The following is a 15,944-nucleotide window of genomic DNA, read 5'->3' as shown; positions in this document are numbered from 1 at the left end:
CTGGCTGAAAAACGTCTAGCTGTAAGCTAAGCGTTGGGTGTAATAAATAACTTCCACCTTCGGGGAATGTCCACAAATCTATGGATGTTTACCTGATTACCACAGCACATAAACTATAACCACCCCTGTAAGGCTAAGCCTGACTCGGAATGTGGCACCCTGACCTCAGATCAACAGAGAGGATCAACGGATGGAACACGTAAACATCATGGCCTGGTGTCGCTGACATAAAACAAAGAAAGCACACTTACCGCCAGAAGCCTTTGGATACTCATTTTGTAATAGAGCAAATTGAGAGTTACGATATTGGAACGTAGTCCTGTGAGCATGTGGCTAACTATAGGTATCATAGCTGAATAGCTGTATGCCTACCAGCTATGATGCTGCTGGGTGAATACAAACCACCCCATTAACCCTTAATGTGAATAAAGGCTAGAGCACTTCTTCTGTTTGAAAGCCACTAGATAAAATCCTTTACCAGCCACTGCTGTGCGTAGGAGGACTTTGTCTGCTCCCGCCAGGGACAGCAGAATAAGCGAACTGAAAAGCCACAGGATTGTCACCAACAGGGATTACTTCCCTTGTATTGACTCTGGAGAGTTAGGGAAGGTGAAAACCTAGCCAGCCTATTACTGTTTACCTGGTCTTTGAGAAAAGACAGACACCGAGTTTAATATATGAGGATAAACATTTTCCCAACTAGGGTGTCACTAAAACTTAGGTTGAAAACCAAGTATAGACTGTTTGTCTTGCAAATGCGAAAACTGTGTACAGTTTAAGCTGGGATTATCCACCTCGTAAGTGTAATCAGCAAGAATATTCCTCTTGATAGTAATAACAAGATGGAAATAGACATCCTCTGGTGAGGAATAAACTACATCCTTATTTTGACTGTAGCAACAGTCAAAGATAAAATCCTCTCCATCTGTGAAAGATGGTGAACAACAGCATCTTTGTCTGGATGGTTTTATACCTGAACAGTGTAATGCCGCCCCCCTACCCTCTCCTTCCTCCAAAATTCGCAGCACCCCCGTGACACCCGTTCAGAAAAAAAAATCTGAAAACTGTCCAGATTGCTTGTAAGTGCAACGGGGGAGGGAGCGCAACAGAGGTAGCTGGTTCCCGGGGAGGAACCAACTACCATGAAGACAGGAGGAGTCGGGCCGGCCCATATAGCCATCGGCCCTTCTGGCATTTGCCAGAAGTGCCAGATGGCCAGTCCGGCCCTGTATGTATGTAAATAGTTAAAATGCTGTATAGACTGGTGTGTATATGTTTGAGCGTGTGTGTGTGTGTGTGCGTGTATGTGTGTATAAATGGCTAAAATTCTATAGGAACCCGTGTGTGTGTATAAATGTTTAACATGCTGTAGGGACCACTAGCGGATCCAGTGGTGTGTGTGTTAGGGGGGGGGGGGTGATTGGGACCTGCAGCATCCTCTACCTGCCTCTCGTCCGCCTGGCACCTGCACTCAGTGTGCAGCCGTGGGCAGCTCGCCCTATGTTACGATCTGAGGGTGAAAGGCCTGTAATATTCCTGATTAGCACTGGCAGACCAGGGGTGCAGAGTTTAATGAATTCCCCGGTGTTCACCAAGGACCACCGCATGGCGGGATGGACGTCGCTGCCAGGAACTCGCAGGTTGCGGCCCCCTGAACTGTCTCAGGAGTAGCACAGGTCTCAAGGAGTATAAAAAGTCCCAGAAGATCAATACAGGGGTGATAATAACGATGGAGTCAAATGTATAAATGCACACGGATAACAGGCTGACAGGATCTAGTACAATACGTAAGCAAGGGTGCTCACCAGTTATAATCGGATACTCGGTCAGTCAGGCAATGCGTAGTCAGGCGAGCCAGGTCTGGTACATAGGTGATCCAGCAAAGCGTAGTCAGATGAGCCAAGTTCGGTACACAGAAGATCCAATAAAGCCTAGTCAGCCAAGCCAAGTTCGGTACACAGATGATTCAGTAAAGCGTAGTCAGCCAAGCCAAGTTCGGTACACAGATGATCCAATAAAGTGTAATCAGACAATCCAGGAACGGTACACAGAGGATTCAGCAATACACAACTCACAGAGAGCAGGGCACCCAGAGGATACAGGAGTCAGACGCTAGCAACCAAGTTGCACTGACATAAAGCAAGTGTCAGTGCCGAGTTATATAGAGGAGATTCAAATAGCCCGGCCCAGCAGCTGAGTCAAGGGACCCGCTACCCGGAAGTGGCGATCGTGACAGCGAGAGACAGCGCTGGAACGGGGAACAGGTAGGAGCGTTACACTCTGCTAGGAGTGAAGGAGGGACAGTTGCACATCAAAGTGATGGCGCCCTAAGGATCTGTCCCTGGTAGAGATTGATGTGTGTGTGTCCCATGTAAAAGGTTAATATATTGTGGGGATTGGTGGGTCCCTTCCCAGCTCTAGGCACCCCATCTGCGGAGCAACCAAACTCTCACACTTTCCTTCTCTGCAACCGGGCACCCCATCGTCCTTTGATAAGGTCTGGACAGATGAAACACGTCAGGGGACGGCTGACTGATCTAAAGCACTCATCACTAACTTGGGAATTTCCTGATTGGGTAGATTTCAGATAAGCCGTTTTTATATGTTTTTAATATAGGGGCAATTGCTTGATTTTATACAGATTCTTTTATGATTAAATACTATATTTTGAAGTCATTAGTCTGATAACTTGGTGATTTATGATCTCGAGCATATTACACTATTTCTGTCTCTGTTCTAAGTTGCAGTTTCATTTGGAATATACCTCTGGAGGTTTGTTCAAGAATACTAGGTTATCTACAGCAACTACCCTACAAATAAGCCTATATTCTCTAAAATATGGATAGCATATAACTAACTTTTTTTAACACATGTAATTGAATTAGGTATATTCTATTTATTTTGCTAGTTAATTATATGAACGCCACTGTAGTTCACCAGAGTGTGTGCTGCTACTTACACTTGAGCTGCTGTTTTCAAACCTTACATTGCCTGGCTGACGTGATGACTTATTCATTGAGTTGAGGCTGCAGAAAAGGATTTGGAAAAAGGTTGAAGTGGACGTATGAGCGCAGTGCTAAGGACCTACAGTGTTTCAAAAGAAAATGTAAACTTTATCCCCCCTTATCTAGTGGCTCATCTCTGGTGGTTGGCCATGCTTCTTCAGCAGTGTGCTGTCTCAAAGCATTGGCAACCATGTGCTTTTTCATGAGCCACTATCATTGCATTCCCCCTGTGGGCCCAGGGGCGCATGCAGGGGGGAGGGGTTTCTGGTTCTCCAGAAACCCCTCCCTTCCGCGAACGAACGGGCACTAAACATTGCCCCTACACCGCAGCACTGTACTGTGCAGAAGCCGCGGCGCTGTCACAGAAGCGTCCGTCTACAATACAGCACTGCCACCGACGCTTCTTTGACAGCGCCGTGGCTGCTGTACAGTACAGCATCGCCAAAGCTGCTGCGCATGCGCGGCAGCTCTCTCTCTCTCTCTTTTTTTGGGGGGGAGGAACCCCCCCCTTAAAAATCCTGCGTTTGCCGCTGGGGCCCTTCATGTCCCAGTCAGACACTGACTCAGCAGCTAGGACAGGTGTACAATGGGCCTCCAGCAATCCTCACCATGTGGGCAAAATGGCGGATATAAAAATGCGTATACCTTTGGTGCATTATATGTATATCACATACCATCAAGATGCCATCCTTTCCCACACATTTTGAACCAACTCCTGGGTTCTTTGTTAAGGCTTAATAGTAGCACCATAAGTGTGTTTAAGTAAAACTATATATATCTATCCTAGTAAACAAATGGCTGTGATGGAATTTCCCTCTTTATTATATATAAAAACGGAATTTATTATAGTTCCGATAACCGGAAGTGTCAGGTTGAACGCCTATAAAGTATTAATACCGGAGGTGTGGTAGTGAAACGCATATGCGTCTCACTCTATTTATGTTGACACGCAAACCAGAAGTGTGAGTGGAACGCAAACGGCATTCCCCTCAGTATCTATTTATATATTTATTTATGTATCCATATTAGAATTAGTTCTTATGAGAATTAATTTTTCTAATTGGATAATAAGTATTGAGAAGAACCATGGAATCGGACAGCATTAAAAAGTATGTGTTGGAATTTCCTCTGATGGCTAAAGATATTTATGTCCTATATTTAATTAATTTTATTCATCTGTTTACCTCCTTGTGATATTAATTTGAACAGATCTTTGTTTATGTGAACATTGAAATGTTATTTTATGATTTATGTAAATGACCTGTGAACCTGGCTTAATTAGACTTACTGTATAAAAGGGACTCATTCTTGTAGTAGCCCTATCCTTGAAAATGACCTAAACTGAGAGGTTGAAACGCGAACATAAGGGCTACCATATCTGGAACTTATTAGGATCCCACCTTTACCATCTGGACAACCAGAGAAGTGGAGACTATGCACCCCGGGAATTTATAACAACACGCCTGTATCAATTTCTATCTGGTAGGGATAACATCAAGTTCCAGTGTTTTTATATATTTTTTTTTTTTTAAATGTTAATAAAATGTTTTTTGTAGTTAAACAGTATCACGCTAGATCTGTTTTTTTTCTCTCTTTTCTCATTTACATTGAGGGCATTTATTTGGAGGAAATCTTTTGGTATTTCCATGGAGAAAACTGATATCAGGCTTCATATTCTTATTGCTCTTGTAAGTGTTTTCACTTAAGGATTTGGGTGGTGATGGAGTATACATGATATCACGTTGAATTTATCTGAGCACTTAAGGCATTTGTGTATTTATCCTCTGGTGAGTGGATTCATATAAGAAGAGAACTTGAGTGAAAAATCAAAAAGAATTACAATTTATGGATTGATCACGTTTAAGAAGAATATGAGTGATATTTTACTGATATTTTAGATAACATTCTGTTATTACGATATCACACTATGTTGTATTTTTATATTTCTTATATGACATATCACCATCTTATATAAAATGGAGGAAAAGACCAAAGCACTGTGATCTACCCTTCATTTGAATATAAGTATTCTTCAATTATTTCACTATATGCACTTGTTGTAAGGTGTGGTTTATAGATATCTATTTTGGTACATCTATGTGATTACATTCGGCAGCGCTGAATACCCCTATATATGTATTATTGATAAAACTATATATATGTTGTTTTAGAAATACTACACAATATTTCCTTTCCATTTTTTTATCTCTTTGTCTCCTGTATACCATATCCCACTTTGGAGATCCTGTAGGTGCAAGATCGAATTGGGGAAAGTAAAGGACTGTTTAATTGATACCAAGGACTTATGCAATAGAAAATTTTCACGATTTGGTGTACATAATTGTGACTCAAATGTGGGTATGTGCAAGTATAGTCGTTATACCTTTTATTTGTTATTCATTTCACGGTTGTCTGTTATGCACGTTATGACGTTTTGTCGCGGGGGTGGGGCCAAAATGACACGATTCACTGAGAATCGCGTCATTTTGCCAAGGGAATTTCCGGATGTGGGGGTAATGCCAGCTCTCCCGGGAGTCCGGGAGAACGACCCAAATTTCGGGAGTCTCCTGGACTTTCCAGGAGAGTTGGCAAGTATAGTTAAGCCTTTGCTAGAGTTTAGCAGCAAACAACCCTTGATATTAAAACTGGCAAAATCTATTAATATTAAAAGTATCCTGTCTCGAGAACACATGTAACACCTGCGGGGAACAGACGCACACAGATGAACTTACCTTACAAATGATGGTCTCCTCCGGTCCGCTTCCGATGCACCCCAGCCGCTGTCCTATCCCAGCAGACCAGAAACCAAACCTCTGTCACCTCCAACCACTTCCCTCTGAGGAATAAACAGAAATTAAGGCCGTGCCTACCAGGAAAGGGCTGTCCGAGACCTCGGCAATGAGCAGAGACACCCTAGTCAATGTCGCTTGCTGCAGACCTCATTTTACTCTTGCCAAGGGAGCGGGACTATGAGTACTTGAGACCAGGAACAGTCACGTCTCAAGTACCCCACTCATCTCTCGGCGAGGGCCTAACCAAAAGAAGGAATAGAGCGTTATACTCACCAGGCACTCCAACTTCTGGTCCCTGCTCTCCTGCTCCTCCTGACACCTGTGGACAACAGACAACACACAGCCTCCCTTTACTCTACCAATGAGGCTAGTATGTACACCCACAGAACTGCACTAACTAACAACAGGCGACCCGACCCTAACAACTAAGTAGTGGCCGGGGATGCAACTTGACTATATAACTCGGTATAGTGTACTGCCTGAACCTCCGCCCTCTACTTTACGGGGAACACCAGCCGGTATTCACGGTCTATTCCGGAGGGCTGTTCCTAACACCCTCACCCAGATCGTACCAAGAAGACTGTCTTCGCGCTATAGGGTCACTCACGGAATCCTAAGGACCGGTCATACAGGGCCCGAAAGAGGCTCACTGGAGCAGCGCACCAATGGAGTATCAACTGCCTCATAGAACTGCCAGTCATCACTGCCGGAACTCAAAACAACTGCCTCCACTCAAGCGGAACACCTGTCCCAGTCCGGAACCGCCAGAGAACCTGCCAGAACTGAGGACTGGAACGCTCAAATAGAACCACGAGCCGCCCCTGGAACTCAATTGAGCTGTGCTGCACTGCCATTGAGATACTCAGTCACCACCTTTTGAAACCAGCGTAACCCCAGGGACCTACGGGACGGGAAAACTACTGTGTATTCTTCACTAGCTATGTGTAGGCTCTTATCTACACCTTGTCCCCACAGTACAGGTTATTGCAGAAAAACAGCAAGTAACAAAAGCCTACCTTTAATGGGGGCCTGACATCTTGTACCTGTGAAGAAACACACAGCACAGCCCAAATACAATACACAATGCAATATTTTCCGCACAGACGGAATAATACACTGCTTCTGTACCTGGAAAACTGTCACAGAATACACACCTGCTATCTAACCAGATGGGTTAGTATAGTACCAACAGGAGCCTTCTGCTCTACTGTTGCCTAGGCCTCTCGCTTAGCGTACTCCCCACACACAGGACCGCACCCTACTCTTCCACGGCTCTCACGCCGCTGCATACATGTTCTTATGCCCTACACCATGGGCCTCTCTGCCCAGCTGACTACAGGGCCTTGTGCCCTGACTATGGGCCTTAGCTCCCTCTCTGCCTTGGGCTCTGAGCCTACTAACTAGGCCCTTGTGCCCTTCTACCTATGGGCTTTAAGCCCTTACCTAGGGCCTTCTGTCCTGAAAACTATGGGCACTATGCCCCCTGACTAGCCCCTGTGGCCTCTCCTAACTATGGCCTCTAGGCCACTAACTAGGGCCTTGTGCCCTTTATGCAATATGGCGTCTACCTAGTAGGGCCTTATGTCCAATTGCCCTGGGCCTTGTGCCCCTAACTTATGGCAATGGCCTTGTGCCCGACCTAATGCTGAATATACTTACCTGCTCTGCGCAGGATACACAGCTTGACCCGCAGTCTTTTTTCTCCGGGTCTTCCAGACCCTCCAGCCGGTGGCGCCTCTTCTCCTGTTCGGCGCAGCGTTTCCAGCAGTTTTCTGGGCGGGGGTGCTCTCAGCCCTTACAAGGACTCCCTGCCGACGTCTCTGGCAGGGTAGCTCCTTGCCCTGACAAGGGCACCCTGCCGCTTCCACCGGCTTTTCTTGCTTGATCTGGCGCTCCGGACATTCCGGGATGTCCTCTCTTCACTCCGCAGGGGAACTTCTGGTAAGACGGCGCCACCCGGCGGCTTAAATAACCGCCGGCGCGACGTCATCACTTGGCGCCGCCGTGAGCGCTCATTGGCTCGTCGCTGCACCAATAAATCAAACGGCCGGAGGTTAGCTGTGATTGGCTCACTCATCCGGCCGCCAATTGGCCAGCGGGGGAAGGCGAGCCCTCATTGACTCATCCTTTCTCCGCCGACAGGACCTGCGGAAAAGAAGAAATACTCACCGCTGGAACGCTGGATCGGTGAATAACTTTTCTTCTATTCTTTCTTCGCCCTCTTCATGGGCACAGCAGCCAGGATCATCTTCGCCCTCTTCATGGGCACAGCTACGCGATCTTCAGGACACATCACACACACACACACACACACACACACACACACACACGTGAAAAGTATTGCGCATAGGACCAGAGGAGGGGATTATGGAACAGAGAAGGCAGCCCTTACATGGTTTTAAAACAAAGATTGCAGACTGTAAAGGTAAACTCTTTTTACTATTCAAATTATCAGATGTATGCATTGTCATTTATGGTTTGATAAATATAACACATTTTGACTTTAATCACCCAAACAAACAATAGTATTTTTAGGCACTTCTAAAATGTAATAAGTGGCATTTTCATTATAAGCAAATTTAACTAAAAAAGAAAAAAATCTGTCTGGAACCTGAAGTGGGCAACTACAACAGTTTAAGGATGGCTGTAGATATGTTTGAGGGGGGGTGGGTAGAATGAGAAAAGAAGTTACTCAAAATATACTAAAACATGCAACATGGGGAAGTGACACCAGCCACATAATAAGCAATGAAACAAATCTGTCATTAACAAACTTAACCACCCCCACCACCCTCATAAAAAAAATAGGTCATACACACATTAAAAGGAACTATAATTTTGAAAATCGATAGACATTGTTATACTGCACATAACATATCTTAACCCAAAATCCCATTGGAAAGTCGCGTCATTTTGGACCAGCACCCCCCATGACGTAATGCCGTAAACGAAACGCATCATTTTACAGCGGGGGCGGGTCCAAATGCAGCGATTTCCGGAGACTCGCTGTATTTTGTCTCTAATTCTGCCCGATGCGGGAGATTGCCATACTCTACCAGGAGTCCATGAGACTCACGCGAAATGCGGGAGTCTCCCGGACATTCCGGGAGAGTTGGCAAGTATGTACTAGATTCCAAGCCACTTTTAATAGTGCATAAAACAGTCTTTTAAAATGTCTGGTAATAAGTGAAATCCATGCAGCTGTATGGTAATGCTGTGGATTTAGATGACGAGATCTGCAGGTGTGTGAAAAGTGGCTTAGATTTTTTTTTTTACACTTGGGTAATATTAGAATATGCCTTTATAATACATGAAAATTAGGAAAAAACAAAATCTATGAATGCAGAGATAGACATTGAATTCTCAATGTGGCAGTTTAATTTCAGAGATTATTTGCCTGCATCATTTGTATTTAAAAATAAATAAAACAAATGGCAGTTCCATCATATAGGTGAATAAATATATGTGTGCAATTGATAATGTTTTTCATTAACACTTGACGTTTGCAATAGTAACTGCGTTGTTTTTTTTTTGTATTTGTATGGACAACAAACATATATGTGCTATATAGCAGACATGGGCTTGTCGGTCTAGGACCATATAATGTATATTTCTTTCCAACTGGAATTTGTCCTAGTGGTGAGTGCTTCCATCTGGCAAATGTAGGGTCATGAGTTCGAATCCTATGGCGGAGAATAACCCCAAATTTTTTAGCGTTTTTGTGCAGATCAAATATGCAGCTGAACAACTTAAAGTTAATTCCAAAGAAACCCCCCCAAAATTTAAAACAAATATACACAGCCAATTAGCCTTGCAATGTAAGAAAAATAAAATGCTAAAAACAGTACATTGTCTAATTTTTGCCATTCATCTTCAAAACACCAGTAAAATTGATTGTTAGTATTGAAGTGTCTGAATGCGTATGTTGTGCCTAATTATTTGTGATCATGGGTATTCCAAAGCTAACAATGGTTTTACAACAGTTTAGGGTTGTGGCTTATTTGTTGATGTTGGTGTGTGCAATTGTTTGTTTTTCAGAGTACATCATCATCATCATCATCATCATCATTTATTTATATAGCACCAACATATTCTGTAGCGCTTTACAATTGGGGACAAACACAGTAAACTAATAAACAAACTGGGTAAAACAGACAAAGAGGTGAAAAGGCCCTGCTCGCAAGCTTACAATCTATGGGACAATGGGAGTTTGATACATGAGGTTAAGCATACATTTTGCATTTCGGTCCAGCCAGAATGCAAAGGTAAAAGTGACTCATAAGCTAAATGATCCTGTCACACAACAATGTTGGTCAGGGGGTAGTTGTCTTGTGTGAAATTGTGTAACGGATGGTAATAGGGTAATGTAGTGAGGTTAAGAGGGTGAATGAGGAATATTATAAGTTTGTCTGAAGAGGTCAGGTTTCAGTGAATGCTTCAAAGTTTGTAGACCAGAGGAGAGTCTTACTGTGCGAGGGAGAGAATTCCATAGAGTGGGTGCAGCCCGAAAAAAGTCCTGTAACTGGGAATGGGAGGATGTAATGAGGGTGGATGAGAGATGCAGATCTTGTGCAGAACGGAGTTGCCGAGTTTGGAGATATTTTGAGACAAGAGAGGAGATGTATGTTGGTGCAGCTTTGTTGATGGCCTTGTAGGTTAGTAAAAGTATTTTATATGGGATTCTGTAGAAAACAGTCAACCAGTGTAGAGACATACAGAGTGATTCAGCAGATTAATAACGATTTGCAAGGAAAATCAATTTTCCGCTGTGTGCAAAATAGATTGTAGGGGTTTGAGTCTGTTTTGGGGAAGACCAGTAAGGAGGGAATTGCAATAGTCAATGCGGTAGATGATGAGTGCATGAATTAAGATTTTTGCTTATTAGATTTCCAAGAGAAGTGGTATAGTTAGAGAACAGCAGAGGACCTAGCACTGAGCCTTGCGGTACTCCAACTGATAAAGGAAGCGGAGCAGAGGTGGCCCCAGAGAAATTAACAGTGAAAGAGCGGTAAGAAAGGTAGGATGAGAACCAGGATAGAACAGTGTCTCAAAGACCTAGGGATTGTAGCGTTTGTATGAGAAGAGAGTGGTCAATGGTGTCAAATGCAGCCGAGAGATCCAGGAGAATTAGGAGGGAGTAATGGTGTTTAGTTTTAGCAGTGATCAGATCATTGACAACCTTAGTCAAAGCAGTCTCTGTGGAATGTTGAGAACGAAAGCCAGACTGAAGATTATCCAACAGGTTGTTTTCAGAAAGGGAGCATGTGAGGCGAGTGTAGGCAAGTCTCTCTAAAAGCTTGGAGGGGCACGGGAGCTGAGAGATGGGATGGTAATTTTAGAGAGAGTTTGGGTCGGAATCTTGTTTTTTTAGTATAGGAGTAATCACTGCGTGCTTGTATAGTGATGGAAAGATGCCAGTAGAGAGCGAGAGATTACATATTTTAGTTAGAGGTGAAATGAACACAGGAGACAGGGATCTACCAATTTGCGAGGGAATAGGATCAAGAGGACAGGAGGTAGAGTAGGAAGATAAGAAGAGAGCAGAAATATCCTCTTCATTTGTGGGGTCAAATGAAGAGAGGGTGTCGGAGGGTAGTGGGAAGGAATTGAGCTGATTGCTTGTCAAGGAAGAGGATACCATTTCTAGTCTGATCTTATCAATCTTGTCCTTGAAGTAGGAAGCAAGATCCTGGGTACTGATCGTAGACGGAGGGTTCGGTGTGGGAGGATTGAGAAGAGATTTAAATGTGTTAAAAAGGCATTCGGGGTTAGAAGCCTGAGCATAGATAAGAGATTGGAAGTATGTTTGTTTTGCAATGTCCAGAGCATTTCGATAGGAGCAGTAGATAGAAGTATATGTGAAGAAGTCATTAGAGGTGCGAGATTTACGCCAGTGACGTTCTGCTCTACGGGAAAGTTTTTGAAGATTTAGCATTGCTGTAGTGTGCCACGGTCGACATCGTAGTCGACGTGTACTATGCAGTATCGCTGGAGGCAGTTGATCAAGGGCCAGTGCTAAGGTTTGGTGAAAATGAGGTACTGCCATCTCAAGGGAGGAGAATGTAGATATAGGGGAGAGAAGGTGTTGGAGAGAGGTGGAAAATTGTTGAAGATTAATAGAATTAAGATTTCTGTGGATATGAGGAGTTAGACAGTAGAGAGGTTAGAGCAGTGGGGGTGAGTGTGTAGCTGATATGGTGATGATCTGAGAGGGGGGAAGGGTGTATTAAGGAAATTAGAAACTGAGCATGGTCTAGAGAAAACAAGATCAAGGCAATGGTCATCCTGATGAGTAGATGATTCAATTCACTGGGAGAGGTCAAGTGAGGAGGTTAGAGAGAGCAGTTTTGAAGCAGCTTTGGAAGGTGGGTTATCAATGGGGATGTTGAAATCACCCAAGATGAGGGTGGGTATGTCTGAAGATAAGTGAGGGAGCCATGCAGAGAAATCCTCAATAAATTGTTGGTGTGCTCCAGGGGGACGATAGATCACCACAACATGTAGAGAGAATGGATTAAAAATGCGAATAGCATGTACTTCAAAAGATGTGAACGGGAGTGATGGGACATTTGGTAGAACTGTGAACGTGCGCTGTGGGGAGAGAAGTGGTCTAACCCCACCTCCTTGTCTGCCTTCAGGTCTAGGGGTGTGGGTGAGATGGAGGCCACCATGTGAAAGTGCTGCAGGTGAGGCAGTGTCTGATTGCATGAGCCATGTTTCTGTTATTGCCAGAAGGTTGAGGTTTTTTGAGAGGAAGAGATCATGTATGGAGGTAAGTTTGTTACAAACAAAGCGTGCATTCCAAAGGGCACATTTAAAGGACTTTGGAAGAGAGGGGAAACAGGTGATGTGTTTGAGGTTTGCTATAGAGCGATAGTGCTCTGATGTATGTGTGTGTGAGGAGTGTGGGGGACCTGGATTAGGTGATATATCACCAGCTAATAGAAGCAGAGTGAGAAAAAGATGGGTAAGGTGATTGTAAGATGTGTGACCTTTTATTTTCTGGCGACAGGTGGAGGCTGTACATGTTAGAGATAATAAATAGGACAACAGTTCATGGGTGTTAACTAGAGGTGAGTGGAGTAATGAAGGTGCAATGTGTAGAAATGTTTGTGTTGGTGGAGGGGTGAAAGATGATACAGTCCTAAAGATAATGCCATGAAAAGAGACTAAGATAAGCAATTTGTTAAACATTGTAATAAAAGAGTCAAAGCAAAAAAGGTAGGGGATTTTAAAGAATTACCTATTTACAGTGTTCCGTTTAGATAGACAAGTAATGCAGAAATAGGCTGTGGCAGATGTAGCTCATTCCTGGAAGTAATCAAATGTTGTCCGATGTTTGTCCAACTGTGTTGTCTAAATGTGCATTTTCATATACTTTGTGAGAAAACCCACTTAGTGCAAAAAACACACACATACGTCTCACCCCACATACGTCACCCCATAGACTGAAGCTAAGATGTAAATTAAACAAAATACAGTTCAACTATAGTGCTCCTTCCGAGCTGCTCAGTACCTATAAATGGGATCCCACGAAATCCAAAAAGACATAAATAGATAAAAATTATACGTACAAAAAGCGCTCAAGGATGTATACATATAGATGAGTAGAAGTCCTCACTTATACTCTCGCAGGTATTTCAGGGAACATGTAAAGATAAAAATACAAAATGATAGTGTAGATCAATTAAGATAAATCTATCAATGTATACTGGAAGTCCCAGAAATGTCCTAAGATTAAACTGAAGATCTCCAGATGACCAACGGTGAAAAGTGGGAATCGGTCTCCTATCGGTGGGTTTCCTGCAATGTGTCATTTATGGAAGAGTACGCATGGTTTAAAGGCGCTCGTTTACAATACATAAGTATTATAAATGCGATTTTAACTTTGGGTTTTTAAAATAATTCTAGCGTATTATCCGCAGAAAAAAATTATTTTCTAAAAAAAAAACTAGGAGCAAATTAACTTGATAGAGATTACACATCAACCACTTCATATTGCAATTTCTTTAAAGTGTGCATCCACCATGTAATGGATTAACAATAACAGCCTTTAGTTAGTGTCATTTATAAAAAAAAACAATTATAACAAAAAAGAACAAATGAAAAAAAAAATATTTTTTGGTACTTAAACATGACCCTGAGGTTCCTTAAATGTTATGAAAGAATTTAAGAAAAACGCAAAGGACAGCTTCTTAACTATCAGACAGATCCGGAGGTAAACGCCTACTCTTCTTAAGTCGCTACGATCTCCGCCCTATCTCCGTCTACTCTACTTTATTCATGTCGGAATCCTCCCAATTCCCAACCCTTTTTTCTTAGCTGGTTGAAAAGTTTCTTAAGTGGCCTTCTTAACTTTCCGTTTTTTGTGCCTGATTCATTAGCGATTGTATCTGCCGTTTTTTACCGATAATACGAAAATCTTCTCTGCGCATACCCAAAAAAAGGGAGATAAGAAGGGCAATCCGTGCATTAGCTAATATTTTCTCCAGTTAAGATGAAAATCCTTCTTAACTGCACATTAAGAAGTTTTCTGACCACATAAGAAAAAAGGGTTGGGAATGGGAGGAGAATGGGCAGAGATCCAAAATAAGTTTAGAAGATTAGGTGTTATTTGTACTGACTTAAGAAGAGTAGGCGTTCCCTCTGTATCCGTCGGATAGTTAAGAAAAAAAGCTGTGAGTTTTATCTTAACTCCTCGCTGAAACTTACAGAAGTTCAGGGTGATGTTTAAATCCAAAGCAGCTACAGCAGCAGCGCTGAGTAACAACAATAAACTGTTCTAAAAGCATCGTTCGTTTAAAACAACTCACAATGCACAACATACATCTTAATACATTTCACCTAAAAAAAAAAAAAATCTGGGGAAAATGTATTTGATATTTATATCAAACATTAAACATTGTGTACATTTTGTTAAAAGCAACCTCTTTTTAATTACAACCACCATTGTAATAAATCGCACTGTAAAGTGGCTGATGTGTCAATAGTTAATTGCTGATATTTGTTAAAAACAGCTAACAATACGCTAGTAATAATATAAAAGTATAACGGTTTACTTTAAGAAACATTCATGGATGATTTTATTTTTTATTTTTTTTGGGGGGTAGGGCACTTAGGTTTTTGAGCTTTCATCTGTGGATATTTCCTATGTCTTTGCAATCCAGTTTTTTAGAACAGCTGCTTCTCTGTGTTGTAGCTGCACACAATTTTCAACATGCTATGTAGCCATATTCCACAAAATGTAGCAGGAATCAAACTTATGAACCCACTAATGAAAAACGCGGTTTGTCTAACCACTACACCAATGTGCAAGTTGAAACAGTTTGTGAGATGGAATAGCAGAGCATCAACGTCTCTCATAGCAAACAGTTTTACTTTATTTATTTTAATTAATGTAACAATCAATATATTATATTATTATTATCAATTCCAAAAATAAATATTGCTGACCTAAATCCTTGGTACATGCAGTTTAAAGACTTGGATATGGAAATTTCAAAAACAACACATGCATTACTGCCAACGTGGAGGTTTAAGGATGAACAATAAAGAATTACACATACACATTCTCTTGTTCTCCATCACGAAAAATGTGTCATAGGAATTTTAAAAATGTTAATAAACGTGCATGCGGATGTAACGGCTAATAATTCGCAATCATAAATATGTACAATATTCTAAAACCATATACTAGCGTACTCTTCTAAAAGTGATGCACTGGAGTAAATCCACAGAAGCATGAGGATATACAAAGTCCACACAGATACAGGCATAATTAGGTATTCAAACTCATGACCCTGCTATTACCAAGTCATATCTCTAACCAGTAATCTGACATTAAAAAAAAAATTGTATTGTGATGAAACAGACCTTTACTTTCATTTTTATAAACATATACAAATGCAGACACAAGATAGTTTGGACTTAAACAAAAGTGTACCTTTGAATTCTGCTAAATTTAAATTGTGCTCTATGGGCTGCCTCTCCACCTGCTGAGATTCTCAGATGTGACTTTTATAGCCATAGCACTTAGAAAAATAATGATGAAGCTTGATTGGTAGACTTTTGTTTCAAATAGACCAAACCAAAGGCTTTCCTTTGGAGGGTATTCAATTTTCAGTGAGATTGTTTTGTCTCCCGGCTT

Source organism: Mixophyes fleayi, chromosome 1 (assembly GCF_038048845.1).
Source record: "Mixophyes fleayi isolate aMixFle1 chromosome 1, aMixFle1.hap1, whole genome shotgun sequence".
NCBI classification, from domain to species: Eukaryota; Metazoa; Chordata; class Amphibia; order Anura; family Limnodynastidae; genus Mixophyes; species Mixophyes fleayi.
This window is presented reverse-complemented; position numbering follows the sequence as displayed.